The following is a 24917-nucleotide window of genomic DNA, read 5'->3' on the forward strand; positions in this document are numbered from 1 at the left end:
CTGGTGACGTGCGTGACGAACACCTCTACAGGCGCAAATAGGCCATTATGTCTATTAAAAAAAATTAAAGTACCATAATGGTTTAATTTTTTCTTTATCCGTAACGTACATATGATAAAGGTCGAGCTGGGAGTAATAACGTCAATAATATAAATTTAATTGACTTCCGTACGAGTCAAAATTAAAAACTAAAGCGTTATTAAAAGAAGGAGATAAAACATTCGATTTTTGACAGTTGGATGAGAGGGAGGGGGTGGAAATATGGCTCTTGTCTTTACTAAGGCGGCTCCTGTTCCCGACGCCCAGCCTACGAGCGGGATAGACAGGTTAGACGACGCTATCCGTTTATTTGGCGGAGATATCGCGCTAGTTCCCGTTTTCTCCGTCAGATGTCGGTACGGACGTTGCGGGCCGACGCTCTCGGCCGTTTCTCGGCGTCTTCGCTGGCGCACTGAGAAACGCGTTGATTTTTGGAGCGGATCGCGCGCGCTCTCACTCTTCACTCTTTTCATTCCTTTAACGTAGATTTCAGCTTCCCGTAGACGAAAAATAAACGTTGTTCTTCAGATAATAATACTATCGCTATACTATTAAATATATTTATCGCGAATTGCATCGTCAGAAGTAAAAATAAAAATAAACAGCGAATCCCCGCCGCCGCCGCCGCCGCCCGTATTTAAAAAATAAACTAATCTTCAACTTGTAAATAGTCGCTTTCTAAATCCTGATATAAACTAAACGGAATTAATAAATTCAGCCCCCGTAGTTGGAACTATTACAATGGATAAATATATTTAGAGTTTCCGCGCATTTATAGTTTTGAGAGAAGAAAGTTATGAGACCATTTTTCTCCGCTACTCTCTGTGCGCGCTCGTTGCAATCGAAAATTTAACTGCAAAAAAATATCGCTGAGTAAAAAAAACTACGTAATGTGCGCAGTTTTGTGCCTACAAGCTTAACGAAAAAAAAAGGTGTATTTTCGACGGAATTAACGTAAGTTTTAAGCCTTTGCTTATTTTTTTCTTACCTTTATTTTTTGTTGTAAAAAACTTGCGGAATAAAATTTATTTCATAATTTAGATCTTTCGTTTTAGTCCGTTCAATCGATTAAAATCGTGCAGCGAAATTAACCGGCCTTTATTTTGAACGGTTGGAACCGGGCCCGGGCCCTGACGTCCAACGCCCCTTATTATTAGCACCCCCCCTCCAGTTTTTACCGCCGTAACGCGTCCCGAATGCAAACTTTTTACGTCAATGGATGGTGGCCCCTGAATGGTTGGTTAGGTTACAGTTGTAAGCGCGCCCGCCATTCTGATTGGTTAACCCGGGGCGGGTGAGAATTCTCGCTGCCCCGTCATTTTCAACCATTATACCTTTCTCTCTTCGATAAATTTTTATTTTCATTTTATTCCGGTCCCTATCTATACCCTACTCACTCGCTATCGATTTAAATAATGTTGTTCAAAGATTTAACTACGGTTGAATTCGTGGAGCACTTTGAGACTATTTATTGCCCAAATATTTATTCTGCTCAAATATTTAATTCTGCTCAAATATTTAATTCCGCACAAATATTTAACTCTGCTCTAATATTTAATCCAGCTCAAATATTTAATCCAGCTCAAATATTTAATTCTGCTAAAATATTTAATTCTGCTCAAATATTTAATTCTGCTCAAATATTTAATCCTGCTCAAATATTTAATCCTGCCCAAATATTTAATTCTGCTCAAATATTTAATCCTGCTTCCGCTCAAATATTTAATTCTGCTCAAATATTTAATCCTGCTTCCGCTCAAATATTTAATCCTGCACAAATATATAATTCTGCTTAAATATTTAATTCCGCTCAAATATTTAATTCTGCTTAAATATTTAATACTGCACAAATATTTAATTCTGCTTAAATATTTAATTCCGCTCAAAAATTTAATTCCGCTCAAATATTTAATTCTGCCCAAATATTTAATTCTGCTCAAATATTTAATCCTGCTTCCGCTCAAATATTTAATTCTGCTCAAATATTTAATCCTGCTTCCGCTCAAATATTTAATCCTGCACAAATATATAATTCTGCTTAAATATTTAATTCCGCTCAAATATTTAATTCTGCTGAAATATTTAATCCTGCACAAATATTTAATTCTGCTCAAATATTTAATTATGTTCAAATATTTAATTTTGCACAAAACCAGTTGTTTTTTGCAGCCTAGGCCCAAGGATACGATTTAACAAACTGACATGCACCCAATGTAAAAATAGAAACTGTACCTTGCGTTAGTAATTTCCGGAATATCTGGTTTAATTTAGCCCTAAGTATCTAACGTAGCCGAAAGCATTAAGATACATCTTGAAATTCTTTGAGCCAAAGCATTTTGTTCTAGGCTAATCGTCGTCGTATGATTTCGAAGGTTTTCTATAGTTTCGCTTTTAATCTCCACGATTGAAGTTTTCTCTCTTAGAACTCGGACGATGACTATAGCGCGATATGATCTCCACCGAAAGACGATTGAAATTCCCAAGACGTTCTCGGTTTGCGCCTTCCAAATTCGGAGGAATATTTCGGGTTCACCTCTAGACAATTCTGCGCGCGCTCCGATCAGTCTCTTGATGAAGGCTTGAAGCTGCCCTCCATTGTTCAACCGCTTCTTGAAGGTTCGCTAAAGCGTATTCCGGTGGTTGTTTACGTCTGAAAAGCGCCCTGGAAGCTAGATATAATGACGGAAATCACGCGAAGGAGGACGCTAGAAAGAGTGCTGCTGGCTATAGCGGCCTTCATTAACGCTCTCACCCCGCTAACTAATTTAGACGTATTGCTCTGCGTTAATCAATGCGCTCCCCGCCCAACTTCGTATTATTATACTCAACACCGTCTCTACCCCGCAAGTCGTAAAATTCCAATTCCCTAATACGAATCATTTCCATTATATTCGAGAGCCTAAGAACTATAGATATTTCGTTCAAAATACACCTTTGAATTTTAGGGTGTTTGAAAACGTAGTTTTTCGTTTTCCACCACCTTTTAAAATTCCACAAAGTCATTTGAAAAATTCCACAAAGTCATTTGAAAAATTCCACAAAGTCATTTGAAAAATTCCACAAAGTCATTTGAAAAATTCCACAAAGTCATTTGAAAAATTCCACAAAGTCATTGGAAAAATTCCACAAAGTCATTTGAAAAATTCCACAAAGTCATTTGAAAAATTCCACAAAGTCATTTGAAAAATTCCACAAAGTCATTTGAAAAATTCCACAAAGTCATTTGAAAAATTCGACCCGAATTTCAGTTAGTTACTCCCGTCGTGATTATTGCTTGAAACGGTCAACTGAACAGGTTAATCAGGTCGTTTTTCTCAGATATCTGAAAATAATCAGGTCCGGTTGATCTTTTATGTTCCCCTCAGCCTGAAACGTGATCTCACATTATAGCTGATTCTTTAGCACAAGAAACAGATCTGATCCGTTATAATTAATCTCATCAGATTCGGTTAACTGACTTATAAGCAGGTCGTGAACTCGAGGGCGTGTTGTTTGGGTCTAAATGAGTCACAAATGTCTAATTAATTAATGTCTAAATTAACTACTTGGTTTTTGAATGGTATCGAGTCATTTAAATTAGGTTGGCATTACTAGTGCTCGGATTTCGATTAATTTTTATCCATGAATAAAATAAGCTCGGCGATATTTAAATAATATTTATTTAAATAACCAATAGTTGAATAAAAATTGTAAAATGTTTAAATAATCGAAAGTGAATAAGCCTATTATTTAAATAAAACAAACAATTATTTAAATAAATACCACTTTTATTCAAATAAATGCTCGGTTGCGCAAAAAACATAATTAAATAAGTTAAAATGATATTCTTTTTACCAACGTTTTTTAAATAAATCGGAAAATTTGTGGATAATGAATAAACAATTCCGAGCACTAGGCATTACTCAAGTCATTATTAAACAAAACCTACTTCTAACAGTTCACTGATCAACTTTTGGCACTTGTAAATAATTTGATCTTTTTATCAATTAAATACAAATACTTATTTAATGCAAACACGCATTCGAGTTCACGACATGCTTATCCGAAACACTCTGGATATAATCTTGATAAAAACTGTGAGGCATCTGATAGTTTACGATTTATTTAAATTAGTTTCGGCTTCAAACTTACCTGTTTTGCATTTTGACGCATATCCACTGATCTGATAATATCTAAACATCAATGCGGATAATCTGATACCCGATATATTGGAATTTTTTCCTCGGTTCAGATAACGCAACTGTTATCTGAGAATCGCTTGAAAGCACCATTCGACTAATCAATTTTGGTCAATTTTCAATCATTATTTCCGAATTTCAAAAAATACTGTGGCTCTTTAAACCTAGGCTATTAAATTATAACCTCTATCCATTACGCTTAAAAAAATTAAAAATTTGAATTTGAATTTGAATTTTGAATTTGAATTTGAAATGCCCCTGTATTCACATTTTTGGGACATTTAATTTACAATAAATATTTATTTTCCTGCTATGCAAGAAAATTCATTCATTTGGACGTAATGCAATTAGAATCAAAATTGGAAACAAAATTATAACATTTATAAAACTTACTAGAAAGATTGATAACACGTGAATACTGACACCATTGTATGGTCCGAAAATAACGCTTTGCGAACGCTCTGTAACCGCCAAACGCACTTTTTAAAAAAAAAGCGGAAGTTGAAAACTAATAATCCAAGTGTCAAACGTTTTCGGACGTTTCGGAGATCGTAAAATAATTTCGACGTTTTAATTCGCCCTAAAAATTCGCTCTCTTTCTGTCTACGCGTATAAAAAAAACCTGGTTTCAAATCTGCTCCAATATTATTTTTTTGTAACTTCCCTTCCAATCTAGCTAAATGATCCCTACACTTAAAAGTTTTCGCTTTCCCCGGGTTTTCCTTTCGCTAGTTTTTCTTCTTTTAGCGTGTCATTTCGTCGATTTTGCCGAATTAAGGAAGATAAATCTAGCCGTCCGGTAACACTGCGAGCTCGCCTTTACGAAACATAAACTATATTGGGTTTCTGGTAGCCCCGTGTTTACGAGAAACCCTCCGAAGGGAGTCGTTTCCGTCTTTAGGAAGAGGGGGTGCAAATTCGACAATGTGCGGAAAAAAACTAATTTCCCAAACTTCCGATGGACTTTTTTTTAAAAAAAAAAGGCAAACGACGTTGTCGTTCCTCTCGCTCCGACCCCCGACCGCCCCCGACCGCCCCCGACTTCCCCCGTTTTTGGGGTATTTCTTTTACGACCGCTGGAGCTAATTGGGTTTCCGTCGATAAACCCTAATCAAGAGCGAAATTATTCAGAGTGCCTCTCGGGAACTAAATGTCCCGGCGCCCACATCCAACGTAGATTGGGGTTTAAGCCCCTCTCTCCCCGTTCAAATCCCTTCTGTTTCTATCTGAAATGCTCTTTTTATACATAATTATTTGGAATAATTTCATTATTAATTTTATTTGTAATCTGTACCTCTTAATGATGATTAGTTTCATTAAATTAATTGGGATACTTTTAATTAACACGTTATAATCGGGTACAATTGTATGGGTTTTATTTTAAATCTTTTAATAGATAACTAATCCTTACACTAATTTTTATTAAATTAAACTTAATTCAGGTCAAAATTAAAAAAACAGTTATAAATGTCATATTAAAGTTTTTTACGTTGAAATTAAAAACATCGTTGCATTTTTTGTTTTACGTAAAAATCATATTTTCAATCCCATTGTTTTGAAAATTGGTGGAAAAACATATTTTTGGTTAGTGTCAACCAAAATATTTTTTCCAGAAAAAATATTTCGACAAATATATTGTTTTTCAACAAAAAAATATTTTCGCCTGAAAAATATGGTTTTCAACTAAAATAATTTGAACAATTACATGTATATGTTTCTTTTTTAATAAAAATATTTTCCCGCAAAAGTGTATTTTCAAAAATATATTGTTGTATTAAAAATATTTTTTTGTCGTATGGATTTTCAAAAAGATGTTTTTACCCCCACAAATATTTATTTCAATGGAATATTATTTTACTCTTAATTAAATTATGAACTGGAAGGTCTGCCATAAATAGCCTAAAGATATTTCTTAGTTATTTCTATAGAAAGTCTCAATAAAATAACTATAGAATACCTCTAATATAGGTCAGTTTCCATATATAATTCTCTAAAGGTATTTAGGTATTTGCCTTAAAAAATTTAGTGGGATACTCTTACCAATATATAATTCTCTAAAGGTATTTAGGTATTTGCTTTACAATACTTTAGTGGAATGCACTTAGCAATACTTAATTCTCTAGAGGTATTTGCTTTAGAATACTTTAGTGGAATACTCTTAGCAATACTTAATTCTCTAGAGGTATTTAGGTATTTGCTTTAGAATACTTTAGTGGAATACTCTTAGCCATATTTAATTCTCTAATGGTATTTTGGTATTGGCTTTAGAATACTTTAGTGGAATGCTCTTAGCAATATTTAATTCTCTAAAGGTATTTTGGTATTGGCTTTAGAATACTTTAGTGGAATGCTCTTAGCAATACTTAATTCTCTAAAGGTATTTTGGTATTGGCTTTAGAATACTTTAGTGGAATGCTCTTAGCAATACTTAATTCTCTAAAGGTATTTAGGTATTTGCTTTAGAATACTCAAGTGGAATACTCTTAGCAATACTTAATTCTCTAAAGGTATTTTGGTATTTGCTTTAGACTACTTTAGTGGAATGATCTAATAAATAAATAATTCTCTAAAGGTATTTGCTTTAGAATACTTTAGTGGAATACTCTTAGCAATACTTAATTCTCTAAAGGCATTTAGGTATTTGCTTTAGAATACTCAATTGGAATACTCTTAGCAATACTTAATTCTCTAAAGGTATTTTGGTATTTGCTTTAGACTACTTTAGTGGAATGATCTAAGAAATATATAATTCTCTAAAGGTATTTGCTTTAGAATACTTTAGTGGAATACTCTTAGCAATACTTAATTCTCTAAAGGTATTTTGGTATTTGCTTTAGAATACTCAAGTGGAATACTCTTAGCAATACTTAATTCTCTAAAGGTATTTTGGTATTTGCTTTAGACTACTTTAGTGGAATACTCTTACCAATACTTAATTCTCTAAAGGTATTTTGGTATTTGCTTTAGAATACTCAAGTGGAATACTCTTAGCAATACTTAATTATCTAAAGGTATTTTGGTATTTGCTTTAGACTACTTTAGTGGAATGATCTAAGAAATATATAATTCTCTAAAGGTATTTGCTTTAGAATACTTTAGTGGAATACTCTTAGCAATACTTAATTCTCTAAAGGTATTTTGGTATTTGCTTTAGACTACTTTAGTGGAATGATCTAAGAAATATATAATTCTCTAAAGGTATTTGCTTTAGAATACTTTAGTGGAATACTCTTAGCAATACTTAATTATCTAAAGGTATTTTGGTATTTGCTTTAGACTACTTTAGTGGAATGATCTAAGAAATATATAATTCTCTAAAGGTATTTGCTTTAGAATACTTTAGTGGAATACTCTTAGCAATACTTAATTATCTAAAGGTATTTTGGTATTTGCTTTAGACTACTTTAGTGGAATGATCTAAGAAATATATAATTCTCTAAAGGTATTTGCTTTAGAATACTTTAGTGGAATACTCTTAGCAATACTTAATTCTCTAAAGGTATTTTGGTATTTGCTTTAGACTACTTTAGTGGAATGATCTAAGAAATATATAATTCTCTAAAGGTATTTGCTTTAGAATACTTTAGTGAAATGATCTAAGAAATATATATTTCTCTAAAGGTATTTGCTTTAGAATACTTTAGTGGAATATTCTCAGCAAGATATAATTCTCTAAAGGCTCTAGATATAATTGCATTGTAGCCCTCGATTTGTGAGGCGGTCGTAAGGTTTCATAAAAACGGGCGAACATACGTAATCGTATTACGACGTATACATTGATCATCCTTTTGGAAACTACGCTGATAAGAGGTCTCTGTCATCTCTCTCGTTTTGGAAATCCAGCCCACTTCCGCGATGTAAACAAATAAGGTTAAAAATAGGATATTCCCATCGTAAAAACGTTACAGTTAAATAGTTGGATATATTTTGGTTATACTTATTGAGCTGGAGGTTAAGAGAATCACGTTTTAAAGATTAAAAAGGCGCTGAGATAATCCGTCACAAATTTGGGACAAGGTTGGAAGGCTATTCCAAGTTAGCTGATTCAATGTTAAGCCTAAGTCTGTAAATAGAATTGTAACCAATGACGTTGATTCAAATTTTCACTCAACTTTCTAAATACAAAATAACTAGTGCTCTAATGTTTATCACGATATTTTTGTAAGTTTTATCACGGATTTCGTGAAACGTGATACTCCATTACCATGTAACGAATATTTTTTACATTTTTTTTGTAGGTAGAACGGTGTGTACGAAAATTTTATAATACTGTTATGTTAAACCCAATGTGTTCATCTTCAAAACTACTAGGTCTTGTCTTCAAAATATCTCCAATAGAGCATTCAAACAGTACAGTAAAAGTTAGTGTAGGTATCTCTTACGCGTTGTAGCCCGGCCACCCTGATTTAAATGCATTAAAAGTCGTTATGACTTTGGTCTAAAGTGGTGCCAAGGGTATTAGCCTAGCGGATTATTTTAAATATTATTACAAATCAATGCTATTTTGCAAACTTCACAAAGTGTTTATTTAGCTATTGATGCACTAATTATTCGAATGAAATTTGTCGAATTTAATAACAATAATAATAAAAATTATTTCCACAGCGATACGCCATTTAAACCGTCAATGTCATCTACAGATCACTAGCATAGAAACTTCCCAAGTTCATCTAAGTGTTAGTGTAAACCTTCCTACGAGTCATGACTAGCCACTCAAAATTTAACGTGAAACTTTCTTATAACGAGGAGCTATGGCGCGTTTGACCATGGTTGGACATAAGGATATTTTTTTAGTAGTCAGCCTGACTAGTGAGCCTCCTATCTTAATTTATTTTAGTAGTCACTTACAAGTGGGGGTAAAAATGGGGGTATAAAAACCAGAAGGACAGCCAACATTTTGCTTTGCCCGTCAGAATTAAAATAGGAGTTTATCATCACTTGAATTACGTGACTTTGGCCGATCACAATTTATTTCACGACTTAGAGTCTTTGATTAGTTTAAAATATTTTCATTGATAATATCATCAAATGACCCATTAAGTTGAGATCGAGATTCTGAATCAGAACTTGTCTGAGATGCAGTGGACTATCTGGAATCTTGATTTTCTACAAGCTCTCAAAACGTGTTGTGAATTTTTTAAAATAAAATGGGATTGATGAATGATGAATTTATGATACGCCATATTCGCCATTTTCTATGAATAAATATTAGGTAAATTTTTCACTAGTCAAATTGACTAGTGAGCCCCCAGATTTCGATTAATTTTAGTAGTCAAATGTCGTGACTAGTGCCTTATGTCTAACCCCGCGTGTGACCATGCCATAGGAGACCCTAACGCAGCGCGAGGCCAGGAGAGGGTTTAACTGTCGAAATGGGAGCCACTAGACGGGAAAGACAATGGGGACGCGATTTTACAATGGTTTTATTTCTATTTTTCAACCCTTGACTACGTCTACGCCTGGACTCGTCGCGGTGGTTGAGTGTGCCAGTCTTTCGCGATACCCCAGCAAGGGGAGCAGCTATTTACTTGAATCTCGTCCAAATATCTTGCAGGGAAATTACTAGGGAGGGGGGGGGCGATGATGCCGCTGCCAGTAACGCCACAGCCTTGTTTCGTGTTCCCTCTTGTTCTCTCTATTTTTAAAAAGTGCCTTTTCTCCTGCTCGCTTGGTGCCTGGTATTTCAGTGTCTCTCGGGATTTCGAACAGGTTATCTGCCCCGCCAATTCGCTTCCAATTCTTAGTCAGCTGTGTTACGTCGGAATCAAACTCGCCAGTTTCGAGCCAAGCAGTGCCGCGGATGACGGGAAGGGATTTCGGCTTAGCAATAAGATTTTGTTTCGCGTCAAATCATGGGCGCACCCATTGCCGATATTTCCCGTAACAATGTCCGCCATTCTCGCCCAACTAGCTCTCACTTGTGTACAAAGACTATATATACGCTTCGCTTACTAGACAGGCGTCTGCATACCAAAAACCTTTCGAAACACGGCAGAAGGCTTTGACCAGCTGTTAGAGACACCACTAGTAGCACTGCTGATGCGCGAGGAAAATTTTGACCAGCGTCTGCTATCGTATACAGGTTGATCCCATAGATATAAGAAATGTATATGAATTTCGGGGCGTCTAAGCCTAACATAAAATACGAATTGACACCTAGCAGACACCGAGGAAGGCACGTGACCAAGAGCGCGAGCTCTCTTAGCATTTTAGTATTAAGTGCTTGACCTTTCCGTAGGCCGTAGTCTTTAGACACCATCTGTTGGTGACTTTTAGTATAATTTTTAAGCAGGAGACAATAGCTCTCGCGACGATGGCACGAGCTTTCTTACCGATAGATAGCGCCTTATATAAGGATAGCCTGCAGAAATTACGCGTTTCTGCTAGCTGTCACCTCCGTATTCACTCCCTTTGAAATATTTTATCTAGACCTTTATATGCGTTTCCTATATCTATGGTTGAGCCATTGAACACGCCAGTCTATTTAGCGAAGCGTATCTATAGTCTTTGCTTGTGTACTAGGAGCAACAAACACAAGGAGAACGCAGCTAGCCTTTAAACACGCTAAGGCAGTGTTGTGTACGAATTTCATTGGACGAGCCTTTACGCTGAAAGTTTTACGGAAAGGGGGAAGACAATTTCCGAATTTTCCCCTTCCGACGGCAGCAGGCGATAAAGCGTCTAACCAATGAAAAATGTACGCAAGAAAACGCACGACTTTTGACGGGTTGCGTTCTCCTTGCGTGGGGTGCTGTGTTTGTTGCTCGTAACTTTTGTAGAGCCGCTCTGGTTCAAAAGGGTGTTTTTTGACGGCAAAAAATAAAACCTTAAAAACTTAGTTCTGATTGTATGTGGTGATTTGGGAAATTTCCTCCCATGGTCCTACTAACCCCCAAGTATACTACTTTTTTTAGAAAATTTCTCGTAACACTGTTAAATAATGTAAAATAATCTAAATTATTATAAATATTGTATATTATAAGTGAAATCAAGAAAATCATTCAAAACGGAATATATCAACTTTAAAAGATCTGAAACTTTATCCAAATCTTAAAGGTTTTATCTCCATAAATGTCTGTTTAAGTTTTAAATACTGTAAATATTTCAGGGAAATATATTATTTACCACTATCTACCATTTTTTTCCATTTTATACCATAACGTTATTTACCATTATTTACCACCTGTTAAATGCCACTTCGGAACCTTGTTTGAACATTTATCGGTTACGTGAAATAACGATATTTCAATGATAGCATTCATAATATTCTTTTGTTTTGGAAAATATCCTATAATCGTAGATGACCTTAGCTTTGTACCAAAAACTAGGGCTTTTTGATTGGCGATTAAGAAAATGCAAAATGAAATTGTACTTCTGTTACTGTACTATTTATACTGCCTATATACTTAGAAACAATCATAATAACAACGTTGCCCACATTTTTCCAAACATTGTGTATATACTAATCTCCACCACTCTCCCCCTATTCGGCTTTCCGTTGCTATGCAACTCGTTTTGAAATTTTTAATATTTAGGCTTAGTTTCTCTATTAGGTGTTATAGCCGCAAGCCAGATTTCCCGCACGGTACTGACGAGTCCCAAATAGGACGAAACCGGTCTACCGTTGGAATTTCTGGCTATTTTATTTAATTTAATTTAGTTTTTCACTCTAAGACCTATTTGGTCCGAGTTTCGCGTCTTTTTGTTTGTTCAAAGACCTATCGGTACGAGCTTATTAGTAAGTTTTTAAATTTCTTCAAATTTGTTTAGGGTTTAGCTTTATTATCCCTTTTCATAATGTACTAATCTACTTATTCGCTAATTTTATCATCCTTCAAAAATAGCTAAGTTCTACAGTTTTATCTCTTTCTTAAATCCCTTTTGATATTTTAAATTTGACCCCCCACTTGACCAATTTGTGGCTACGCCTTTGAACACTTCTATATAGACACTTGAAAATAATCATAAACACAGTCTAAGCCAATGATTTCAGCAACTACTTCATTTAATTAAATTCGTTAAATTTGATAAAAGGCAAGCTAACTTATAGTAAATCATGAAATACCTGCATATATATTTTAAAGCATCCTATGTTGTCTCAACCTGAAAATACTAATAAACTTGATTTGATTTGATTTGATTTAATATTAATTTGTGTTTATTTTGCTCACGTTCATGAGCTACTAATTTTATTAATTTTAAATTGTAGTGGTCCAGATTTAAAGGGTGTTGCCATCTTGAATTTTATAATTTGTTTTTTTAACATTCTGATTTATTGTAAACTAAATCAGTTTAATTAAATCTAATTTGATTTTAAAAAATTCGGAAAAGATATTGAACAATATTTTGTAGACCTATTTTAATTTAAGAAAATCGGAAAACATGTACAATATTTTGTAGATCTATTTTAATTTAAGAAAATCGGAAAACATGTACTATATTTTGTAGATCTATTTTAATTTAAGAAAATCGGAAAACATGTACTATATTTTGTAGATCTATTTTAAATTTAAGAAAATCGGAAAACATGTACTATATTTTGTAGATCTATTTTAATTTAAGAAAATCGGAAAACATGTACTATATTTTGTAGATCGGTTTTAATTTAAGAAAATCGGAAAACATGTACTATATTTTGTAGATCTATTTTAATTTAAGAAAATCGGAAAACATGTACTATATTTTGTAGATCTGTTTTAATTTAAGAAAATCGGAAAACATGTATAATATTTTGTAGATCTATTTTAATTTAAGAAAATCGAAAAACATGTACAATATTTTGTAGATCTATTTTAATTTAAGAAAATCGGAAAACATGTACAATATTTTGTAGATCTATTTTTATTTTGAAAAATAAACCTTTCTATAAAATAAGCTAAGTTTGCTGAACTTGTTTTTATGTAGGTCATTCGTCACGAATACGTAGAAGTTCAGTTCAATTTATGCTTAAAAACAGGGTGCCTCGTCGAATTTACTCTTATGTCCGGGGTTTTTCGTGGTAAAACGTCATCAATACGTCACCCGTGACGCAACATCAAAACAAGAAAGCCAACGTTAATAACATGTTGGATAATATTTTGTGGAGCATGCATTTCAGTTTTACGATCTGCGGTAGTATAAGAGAAGTTGAGCGTATCCCTGAGTTTTAACGGGTACATCCGTTGCCTTTGGCAGAACTGACGGGTGAACTTGTCGAAACGTCAACGAAACATTGCGCGAATCTTGACGTTCCCGTTCGTAACGCGCAACAAGATGCTCCAGCTGACTGTATAAGTACAATGGTCGACTTGTTTGTTTGGAACTTCTGGGAACGCGGGGGAGGCTAGAATTCTTTCTTTTGGCTAAATATAAACCCGCCACGAGTGTCTCAGATTTTCTAATTTTAAAAGTGGACGCGGGGGGGCGCTACCGATTCTCCCTCCGTGACGACGCGTTACCATAGAGCGGAAAACTTAAGATACGGAGATAGGAAAGAAAAATAAGAAAACAAGTCATCGACAAATGGCGAGAGTGTTGATGTTGGGTGACTTGAAAGTCGGGTGATGTAACATTTTGAAGGATGGGTTACGAGATATCTCCGTCTGTAAGCCGTTTTCTAGATCTTTTTCTCAACACGAGTTCGCGGGTGGCCCGGCAAATACCGAGAATGTCCTTGAGAAACATGTTGACATATTTAAATTATTGTTGTTACTGAAATTGGACGATTTCTCTAAAAGCGCTCGTGTGCGGATGAATAAATAGAAAATGTGTGAAAGGTGTATTTCCCAGTTTTCCACGTGTATTTCTACCTAGGAGTAACAAACACAGCACCTTACACATGGAGAACGCAACCCGTCAAAAGTCGTGCATTTTCTTGCGTACAATTTTCATTGGCTAGACGTATGCTTTAGCGCCTGCTGCCGTCGGAAGGGGAAAATTCCGAAATTGTCTTCCCCCCGCCCGTAAAACGTTCAGCGTCTAATGAAATTTGTACACAACACTGCGTTCTCCTAGTGTTTATTGCTCCTAGGTTTAACAGACGCTTAAATAAAACCTGTTCAGTGATTGCCTAGAAGTAGTAATACAGAGAGTCAAAATAGAAGGGCTCGTTCAATTTCGCACGCGCCTCCTCAAAGCAAAAAAAAAAAACCGCGCGCGCGCTATCAACTTTAGCCTTACAAATAAAACTAACATAGACACGTGACTATTTTATTCAGTGGCTCGCGCATGCGCGTAGGGAAGGAAAGAAACAAAGAGCGGCATTTATTGAAGCGTCTATTGGTATTTATTGCCATCAATTTAACTATCTGATTATTATTAACATTATTAGATAAGCCAGTAGCATATCCCCAATAACTGAAGAAGTTATAATAATAATAATAATATGCAGCTAGGCTAATACCGAAGGCACCACCAAAGTCATCAAGTGACTTTTAATACCATAAATTCAGTTGTTACAATGCGTAGGAGGGTGGTGGAAAGCCATTCATGACAGGGCCGTCTTAAGGCATGGGCTAAATGGGCTACAGCCCAGGGCCCCAGCCAGTTTTGGGGCCCCGGAAAGGCCAGCAATACAGCCTCTCCTCTATGGATAAGGTTTTATTTATGGTCATTTAATATTATGTATCTTTTATTTACGTCGCGTGTCATACGGTACCTACAATTTCTAAAACCTAACAGTGAGTCACTGTCAGTAAAAATCTTAGTTTCAGTAGGCCTATGTTATACTTTTGAAATTAAAAGTTTTGGTTTGATTATTGTATAGCTGAATTTAAACAACGGACACACAAAGGTCAAAGGCTGACCGTTGGGGATCGCAAAGGTCTTAAGAAATAATTTAGCCCAGGGCCCCAAAAGGTCTTAAGACGGGCCTGATTCATGGCACGCGAGCCAACAGCTCCCTACACTCACTATTACCAAAAGTAAATATTAGGGACAAAGTCTTTGACTTGGGTCGTTTAGCACGACAACTTATTTGAGGGGAAAAATATTTTCAAGAATTTGCTTCCATGCCCCAGTCGTCTTTATAGAGATTTTATTGAAACTTTGTACTCCGCCTCAGAAAAAATAGTTCCGTTCTTTCCGGACTTTTTTTCAGGCAATACTAAATTTGTAAGTAATTAAAAAATTGCATTATACAGTTTATCAACCAGTTATTCATTTCTACTGCTAATATATATATTTCAGGTGTTAATAAAAGTAATCGTTGATTGGCTATTAACTGTGCCTCTTATTTGGGAAAACGTGATTTTCATCTTGGAAATTATTATTGGATAACTATAATGATGTTTTTTTTTAATTGGATGAAGATTTTAAATCAATTTGTGGTACCTTTTCGCGGCATATTAATACTTATAATAAGCTAAAAAAACGTACTATAAACAATGAAATGAATCTAGACTACACAGCCGACACGCGATTACCGGACCAAAGAAGCGGACGCCGCGAAGAAAATCGCTCGCTTCAAAAGTTGAAATCCCTACCCAGAAGCCTCTAGAGGAGCACTATTTTTTGAGAAAAAGTCTCGAATTTCTAGCAATCCTATTGGCTCTCTGATTCAAATGTTCTCCAGCACGTGTAAAAGCATAGCAACCACAGTTGAAGCTACAAGAAGGGTGCAGTGCGAGACTTTCTCCCCAATATTTACTTTTGCTATTACCGATAACTAGTGCTAGGATTTCGATTAATTTTTATCCATGAATAAAATAAGCTCGGCGATATTTAAATAATATTTATTTAAATAACCAATAGTTGAATAAAAATTGTAAAATGTTTAAATAACCAATAGTTGAATAAAAATTGTAAAATGTTTAAATAACCAATAGTTGAATAAAAATTGTAAAATGTTTAAATAACCAATAGTTGAATAAAAATTGTAAAATGTTTAAATAACCAATAGTTGAATAAAAATTGTAAAATGTTTAAATAACCAATAGTTGAATAAAAATTGTAAAATGTTTAAATAACCAATAGTTGAATAAAAATTGTAAAATGTTTAAATAACCAATAGTTGAATAAAAATTGTAAAATGTTTAAATAACCAATAGTTGAATAAAAATTGTAAAATGTTTAAATAACCAATAGTTGAATAAAAATTGTAAAATGTTTAAATAACCAATAGTTGAATAAAAATTGTAAAATGTTTAAATAACCAATAGTTGAATAAAAATTGTAAAATGTTTAAATAACCAATAGTTGAATAAAAATTGTAAAATGTTTAAATAATCGAAAGTGAATAAGCCTATTATTTAAATAAAACAAACAATTATTTAAATAAATACCACTTTTATTCAAATAAATGCTCGGTTGCGTAAAAAACATAATTAAATAAGTTAAAATGATATTCTTTTTACCAACGTTTTTTAAATAAATCGAAAATTTGTGGATAATGAATAAACAATTCCGAGCACTACCGATAACCTGAGCAAGTTTTTATGGAAAGGGAAAACACCTTTTTCTTGAAGAATAATCTTCGATACTTTTTTTAAAGAAATACAACGAACCTAATGTTTTTAAATATTGTACAGCCAAATCGCCTGCGAAATCGGTCGAGGGTGCCTGTGGGTTCCCGAGTTGGCCCTGCGCCTTTTGAAACGTCAACATTTGTCCAAACCAATCCTCGAGCAATGTATTCCTGTCTACAAGCGTGTACGAGTGGATGCAACCGGAGCATTGAATTCTACCCTGAAAGAATCCCTTTGATCCGTCACCCTCGAGTTAAATTTAGTCGCAATTCGCTCCGCCAGGTTTATCCGGACGAAATACCTCGTGACAGTCAAAATATATATGACTTATACCCGAGGGTCGATACACTTACTTCCGGAGTGAGCCAATAAGCTACTTATTCTACCTTATCATAATCTAGCATACGCGGAGATATCAACCATTATAAAGAACGAATTTAGGTCACTGAGAACCTACGAGTCTCCCCCTTCAGAGATGGGCATTTTTAAAAATTCATACTTAGCTCAATCGGAGGAAATTTCGTGCTCTCCCAACATCGAATCGATTAGGACTAAAGCTCACTCACGCTCAGCTCAATAAAAAATAAAAGTTATCATTTGTCTCTTCAAACAGTTCAACGAACATGGAAGACTTATTTTAATATGAACTATTTTAGAAACAAAATAAACTGAATAACTACCAAAATGATATCAAATTTTGAAAAATTAACGTAAAGTGTGGATTTTATAGTACAGAAAATTCAACCTTTTAGACTAATAATTTTTTTTAGAAAGTTCAAGAGTAAAAATGACAGCTACGTTTTTCCCTTCATGTTAGTGTTCTTGAGTTGCTCTCCCTTCATGTTAGTGTTCTTGAGAGGCTCTCCCCTCATGTTGGGGTTCTTGAGTGGCTCTCCCTTCATGTTAGTGTTCTTGAGGGGCTCTCCCCTCATGTTGGGGTTCTTGAGTTGCTCTCCCTTCATGTTAGTGTTCTTGAGGGGCTCTCCCCTCATGTTGGGGTTCTTGAGTGGCTCTCTCTTCATGTTAGTGTTCTTGAGTTGCTCTCCCTTCATGTTAGTGTTCTTGAGGGGCTCTCCCCTCATGTTGGGGTTCTTGAGTTGCTCTCCCTTCATGTTAGTGTTCTTGAGTGGCTCTCCCTTCATGTTAGTGTTCTTGAGGGGCTCTCCCCTCATGTTGGGGTTCTTGAGTTTCTCTCCCTTCATGTTAGTGTTCTTGAGGGGCTCTCCCCTCATGTTGGGGTTCTTGAGTTGCTCTCCCTTCATGTTAGTGTTCTTGAGGGGCTCTCCCCTCATGTTAGGGTTCTTGAGTTGCTCTCCCTTCATGTTAGTGTTCTTGAGTGGCTCTCCCTTCATGTTAGTGTTCTTGAGGGGCTCTCCCTTCATGTTAGTGTTCTTGAGTGGCTCTCCCTTCATGTTAGTGTTCTTGAGTGGCTCTCCCTTCATGTTAGTGTTCTTGAGAGGCTCTCCCCTCATGTTGGGGTTCTTGAGTTGCTCTCCCTTCATGTTAGTGTTCTTGAGTGGCTCTCCCTTCATGTTAGTGTTCTTGAGGGGCTCTCCCTTCATGTTAGTGTTCTTGAGTGGCTCTCCCTTCGTGATGGTGTTCTTGAGTGGCTCTCCCTTCGTGATGGTGTTCTTCGGTGGCTTACCTTCGTATTACTGTTCGAGAGTGGCTCTGCTTTCGTGTTGCTGTTGTTGCATTTATGACTCCCTCGTGTTCGTAATATGCTTTCCCTTGCTACTAATTATTATAGCAAGCTACGGATAATGGATATAATTCAAGTATCACTAGTCCACGTAATCCTCTTGCAAAGACGTATCGGATAACAACGATTTATGAGATTGCAACAATAGTTTCAGTTTTGTCTGATTCCTCCCGCAGCCACGACTGTTTATCTTTTCTTGATAATAGAGAGAGATTCCATTGTACGTTTCGTCCGCGCTTAGCCGTCTTTGTCCCGAAACTGACTCGTCGATCGATTCCTCGCTAGTTGTACGCGTCTGCCTCACGCGAAAAGGCTTAATTGTAAATTCAAATTGACGCCTAAATTGCTTATTATTTCCGCTCAAATTTCCGTATAAATTTGGAAATTTGATACCTCTGGGCATTTTCGAGCGCGCGTTCTCATCCGTATCAATCCTCGTCCTTTACGGCTTAAGGGTAAGGATCTTTGTAAGTCTAGATGCTTGATGTTGCGGAGTTTCTCGCGGAAAATACATCATTCTTTTTCTCGGCAATACCTCGAAAGATTGCGCGTCAGTTCTCTCTCGCTTTCTAACATTGTTTCGGGCGCTCTAACAATGCGACCCTGCACTCCTTTCACTGCTTTCCCCGACGCGCCGCTGTAATTCTTTGTACAAGGAAATACAATCAAGGCTGGCCATTGATTGTTTCTGGGATTCGCGTCACCCTGTAGCCCGCTTCCATAGATTGAGAAGGGAGACCCCCGCGCCAACAGTTGAACGGCCAAAACTAACTCGCTTTCTTTGGTCTTTTTTTCGTTAGTAGAACTCGTAAGACGGATAAAAGCAGGAGAGAGAGAGAGGGCTCCTTTGGATCCGCTGGCCATGGCTCTATACGTGTCAGGGCGGTCATTTCGTTTCGGGAAAGTCCTAAGAAAGGACTTATCGAGAGAAGGGGTTCGGTGAAGGGATGCCCATTGTACACTCTGATACAAAAAGGTTTGCTATCTCTGTGGCCTCTAGCAGTAGCGGTGCCAGATTTTCACCTTAATAAAGTTTCGGAGGGGGTAAAGTTTAGCGTACACTCTTAAAAACGTTGGGTTAAATGATTTTGGTTATTTCATTTTTAACTACTTTTGAGTCAAAAATAACCCAAATGTAGTTGAAAATCTTGAAACGCAAAATTTGGGTTAAACAAAATTAGGTTGTTTTTAAGATAATATAATAGCAACCCAAAATGGGGTCCTACTATTAAATTTAAAGTTCGAACGCGCCAAAGACGATATGAGCATCGGAAATGTGTCCATCGAACTTGTAGTCTTTGGAAGACTGGAAATTTAAAATTTTGCGCCATTCTTGCATCGTTTCCATGAGTGCTTAATATTTTATTCTAAATGTAATATTTTTAATTTAATTTACTATTTATAATTTAAATTTTTCCAATATTTTAAATTTATTTTTTATGTTGTGTTGATATTTCAGCGGAAGAACGATATGAGCTCCCTTGTTTCAATTTATTGCAAATTGCCAAGGCCCTACGATATTCTTTCCAGTGTGATCAAATTTATAAACCAAATTAATTGTTAATTTACAACCCAAAATTGAGTCATATATTAACCATATTTTGGGTAACTTATAAATTTAACCCAAAATATCGATATTAAAATAACCCATTTTGGGTGAAAACTAAAACAACCCAATATTTTGTTTGGTTAAATACTGACGTAGCAATGGGTAAAAAAACAACCCAATTTGGGTCAAAAACAACCCAATATTTTTAAGAGTGTATTCGTAGCTTGCTCGTGAATGTGGCTTGTGTTAATTGCCACGGTAACGCGTATAGGTCGGCCATGACATAAGCAACAAACACAGCACTCCACAAAAGCAGAACGCAACCCGTCAAAAGTCGTACATTTTCTTGTTTACAATTTTCATTGGTTAGACGCTTTATCTTCCCCCTATCCGTGAAACGTTCAGCGTAAAGGCTCGTCCAATGAAATTTGTACGCAACACTGTCTTAGGGGGGGGGGGACAGAATAACAAAAGCGGGGATTGGTGTACATAGCAACAAGCCCTTCACACCAGGCGCACAGGGATAAAAATTACTGAGCTAAAAAAATAAAAAAACACAAAAAAAAACAAACGCGCTTCAAGACAAACACATGAGATATATACAAAAAGAGCAATATTAAGCACGGAAAAGCGTGTTTAAAGGCTAGCTGCGTTCTCCTTGTGTTTGTTGCTCCTAGATGGCAGTCACGTGATTATTTCGCGGGATCGTGTGGAGTTTTGCCTCGTGATCTGTGACGTTAAATTAATTTAATGGCGGCCATTTCAACACGGGGCTTAGCTACGACGTACATCTACGACGCTGCGAGCAAACACCCAATAACCAAAGCTATGTCCAAGGGGGTCTTTACACGGAAATACCCCCATTAGAGACACATCTTGTTACTAGATGGCTCTACATGTTTCAAATTTCGAATTTTAAATTAGCTAGAAATCGCGGCAATTGTCTTTATTTTTTAAAGATAAAATGTTTAGTTATATTCTTTTACATGAAATATTATTTAAAATAGCGTTTGAAGCTATTTAATTAATGAGAAGGTAATTATTAATTTCAGGACAAAAATTATCTAAAACTGGCGCCATTTCGTATAAATAAACCGCATTTAAATGCCCATTCTTAATGTATTTTGTGAATCGGTGATGGGGTTCTAAACAAATTTTAAATGGAAAAATATTTAATATTACCATAAGTGTATAATATTTTTACATAAGTGTGACACTTCCTATTCTTCACATGTAAAAGTTTTAGTGAGAGCTATTCACAAGACAGACTGCATTACGGGCTTCGTCGCCGTTTGGCGTCAGCTTACTAACGCGTCACACGTAGCCTTTGACAGCGCCTCGCTAGGGGGAGATTTTCTTCTTGTGATGACGCCATTCCGTTACTAGCTCTCAGTAAAATATTCCCCTAAGTGCCAAACTTATAGAATAATATTATAGACCTATGATATTACTAACTTCTGGAAAATTCTGAAATTTAGCATTTCCACATTTACGCTCTAACAAGGAGAGTACCCGAGGTGTTTATTGCCGATTTTGTTCAAAGTCGGGCGTAATGTAGACCTATATGAGATATGAAATTTCCCAAAAGGAGACGTTGCACTACCCATTCGTTTTGCTATAGCAATCAAAAATGTTTTTGATCACTTAAAACAATAAAATCTCCATTTAAAAAAGCATGGGATTTTCTCGGTTTCACAGGGTCCTACGAAAATTTTGAAAAATTTTGAAATTCACGAAATGTGTAATTTGGACCACATTTAGGTAAATTTCATCCAGTTTGGGTAAATTGAAACATTTTTAGGGTAAATTTGTAACAAATTTTGGGTAAAATACGGGAAAAATCTTATTTTGGTTGTAAGTGGTCAAAAACATTTTCGGTTGCCATGACAAATCGAATTAGTAGTGCAACATCTCCTTTTGGGAAATTTCATATCTCATATAGGTCCACATTACGGCCGACTTTGAACTAAATCGGCAATAAACACCTCGGGTACTCTCCTTGTAAGTCAGGGGTGGAAAATAATCATCCCCCTATTAGACGAAGACTCATTTCCTCTACGTCATAACGTCGTCTGTCCCGCTTTCTTCCCTTAAAGGGAGTATAACCCTAGCAGAAGAGGTCATGAAGCTTCCGTGAAAACTCACCTATAGTCGAACTTATCAGTTCTTTGTGTATATTTAGGAGTTTTTGCTTATATCCATTAGGAAGATTGCCAAGAATGAAAACCAAAAGGTATCAAATGGAATTTTTATTGACAACTCCGCATTGTTCGGTAACTTTCGAACCTTAGTGTACGCGGAGTTGCGGAGTCCGTCTGGGAGTCGAGCTGCAATTTGGCAATGGCTGGCGCTCCGAAGAAGCCGAATGTACTTAGCCGCGACACGTCCTAATCCAATCAGTAGCGCCGCGAACGTTTTTCTCTTCCCTCTTGCACTGGAGCTCCAGGACCGGGTTTCTCCCTCTCTCTCTCTCTCTCTCTCTCTCTCTCTCTCTCTCTCTCTCTCCTCTCCCTCTCTCTCTCTCTCTCTCTCTCTCTCTCTCTCTCTCTCTCTCTCTCTCTCTCTCTCTCTCTCTCTCTCTCTCTCTCTCTCTCTCTCTCTCTCTCTGAGAAGAATTTATTTCGTTTCTCTAAAGTGTGTTCAGCTCACTCTGTCTGCGTTTCTTCATATAGCAGACTTTCCCGCCACTCGCCCGACTTTTCTCTCGCTTGCCAAAACCTAGGAGCAACAAACACAACACCCCACCCAAGGAGAACGCAACCCGTCAAAAGTCGTGGATTTTCTCGCGTACAGTTTCCATTGGTTAGACGCTTTAGCGCCTGCTGCCGTCGGAAGGGGAAAATTTAGAAATGGTCTTCCCCCTTTCCGTAAAACGTTCAGCGTAAACGCTCGTCCAATGAAATTTGTACACAACACTGCGTTAGCGTGTTTAAAGGCTAGCCGCGTTCTCCTTGTGTTTGTTGCTCCTAGCTGCCAAAACACACTTTTTTTCTACCCGTCGCGTCGCGGCGCAAGTCCCAAGTTTTAAATCTCTCCGCTGGGTTTTTAATTTAAAATGTAGAGTCGTTATAACGAATGTTGAAGGTCGCTTTTATAAGATTTTTTTACCACATCTCCTTGTTGTATTTGGATTCTATATTACATGACGTGTCTACGGGAATTTTACAACGACAAAGGAGTTTGAATTATTGCAGGGATTTAAGTATAAGAAAATCTCTTGGGTAAAAGGGAGGTAATACGGTGTAAAGGTAGGAAGAGGTTGGTAAATGGGAGGTAATACTAGCTTTTCATTTTCACGATGTTTCAGACTTGGCCAAGGATTTTCCTTTGCGAACTGGCCGCGTTTAGTTCTTTATTTCGTGTTTTCACCCTTTCCACTAGCTATTCAATTTCCTCACTGCTATCGAAAAGACCCGTTCCCACGACCAAAAACCGATTATAGAAAAATTTGTAACGATAAATTTCTAAAACAGTAAATGTAATTGATTAAAATAGAGTTAAATTAAGCTATTAAAACTTATCGAAATGGTTAGTATCAAGGGAAATAAAAACACGAATATCCTTACAAGTATAAAATCTTAGAAATCATAATTAAATTGATTTAAAATATTAGGTTAAACTATTAATTCTTATCGAAATGGTTAGTATCAAGGTAAATAAAAACACGAATATCCTTACAAGTATAAAATCATAGAAATCATAAATAAATTGATTTAAGTGATTAGGTTAAGCTATTAAAACTTATCGAAATGGTTAGTATCAAGGTAAATAAAAACACGAATATCCTTACAAGTACAAAATCATAGAAACCATTATTAAATTGATTTAAGTGATTAGGTTAAGCTATTAAAACTTATCGAAATGGTTAGTATCAAGGTAAATAAAAACACGAATATCCTTACAAGTAGAAAATCATAGCAACCGTTATCAAATTGATTTAAGTGATTAGGTTAAGCTATTAAAACTTATCGAAATGGTTAGTAAATAAAAACACGAATATCCTTACAAAATCAATCACGTTATAAAAAGTTTTTTTAGCTATTTCGCGTATTCGAGTTTATTTCCCCCACGTGGTATTTTATTTAAATTTTCTCCCTCTTCATCCTGATCCCCTCTCGGCTCTGGTCAAAATTATTTGCAAGTTTTGGAGGCGCAGTATCTGGGTGCTTGGAACCAAATTTGCATTTCTCCAAATAAATGTTGAAAGTAAACTTTTGCCGGTCTCTATCTACATTTCTGTGTTTTTCTTATACGCGGATAGATGGTGAAATATTTCCGTAGATAGGTAGTTGGTATAAGAGGAATAGTTTAAGTTATATCCACGCGACGAGCGTAGGCCTATCTGCATTTTTACGTTCGCTAAATGCCGTTGGAAGCTCCTTTTTTACGAGTTGGGTATAAACTACTTTTACGGACGCTCTTAGCCTCTCCGTTTTATATTTATTTTTTTCCTAACCGAATATAGGTCTAATAAATAGAGAGTCCTTCTACCGCGTTCTCTCCGGGGGAGGCCGATCCTCTTCGTGCTGTTTAGTTTATTTCGCCTCGGTATCTTTTTATTCCTTCCGACTCGCGTTTTTAGAGTATAAATCATCCCTGGGAATATTACCGCTGTAGAAACAGCCGTTGTTTTCATCCCCGATTGCGAAAGCTTCGCCGGACGTCCGCACCGAGTACTCTCTTTCTTAGGGCGGCCGTTTGTTTCTTCAGATTTCAAGATTTTAAATAACGAATTCGTATAGCTTTAGATTAGCGATTTTTATTATCATTTTGCCAATAATATTTCCAATTTGATTACAATATTTCCAATTTGATTACAATATTTCCAATTTGATTACAATATTTCCAATTTGATTACAATATTTCCAATTTGATTACAATATTTCCAATTTGATTACAATATTTCCAATTTGATTACAATATTTCCAATTTGATTACAATATTTCCAATTTGATTACAATATTTCCAATTTGATTACAATATTTCCAATTTGATTACAATATTTC

The 24917-nt window shown here is 35.9% G+C and overlaps 1 protein-coding gene across 1 annotated transcript in view; it reads left to right on the top strand.

Moving 5' to 3' along the window:
- Positions 1 to 468: 468 nt before the first annotated feature.
- Positions 469 to 24917, top strand: part of pHCl-1 (pH-sensitive chloride channel 1) — a 137036-nt gene continuing 112587 nt past the window's right edge. Inside the window, exon 1 of the mRNA XM_090164325.1 lies at positions 469 to 993. The gene's annotated coding sequence lies outside the window, so the exon portion shown is untranslated. The remainder of the gene's footprint in view (positions 994 to 24917) is intronic.

This window comes from Leiobunum rupestre, chromosome 11, assembly GCF_980474605.1.
Source record: "Leiobunum rupestre chromosome 11, qqLeiRupe1.1.hap1, whole genome shotgun sequence".
NCBI lineage: Eukaryota > Metazoa > Arthropoda > Arachnida > Opiliones > Sclerosomatidae > Leiobunum > Leiobunum rupestre.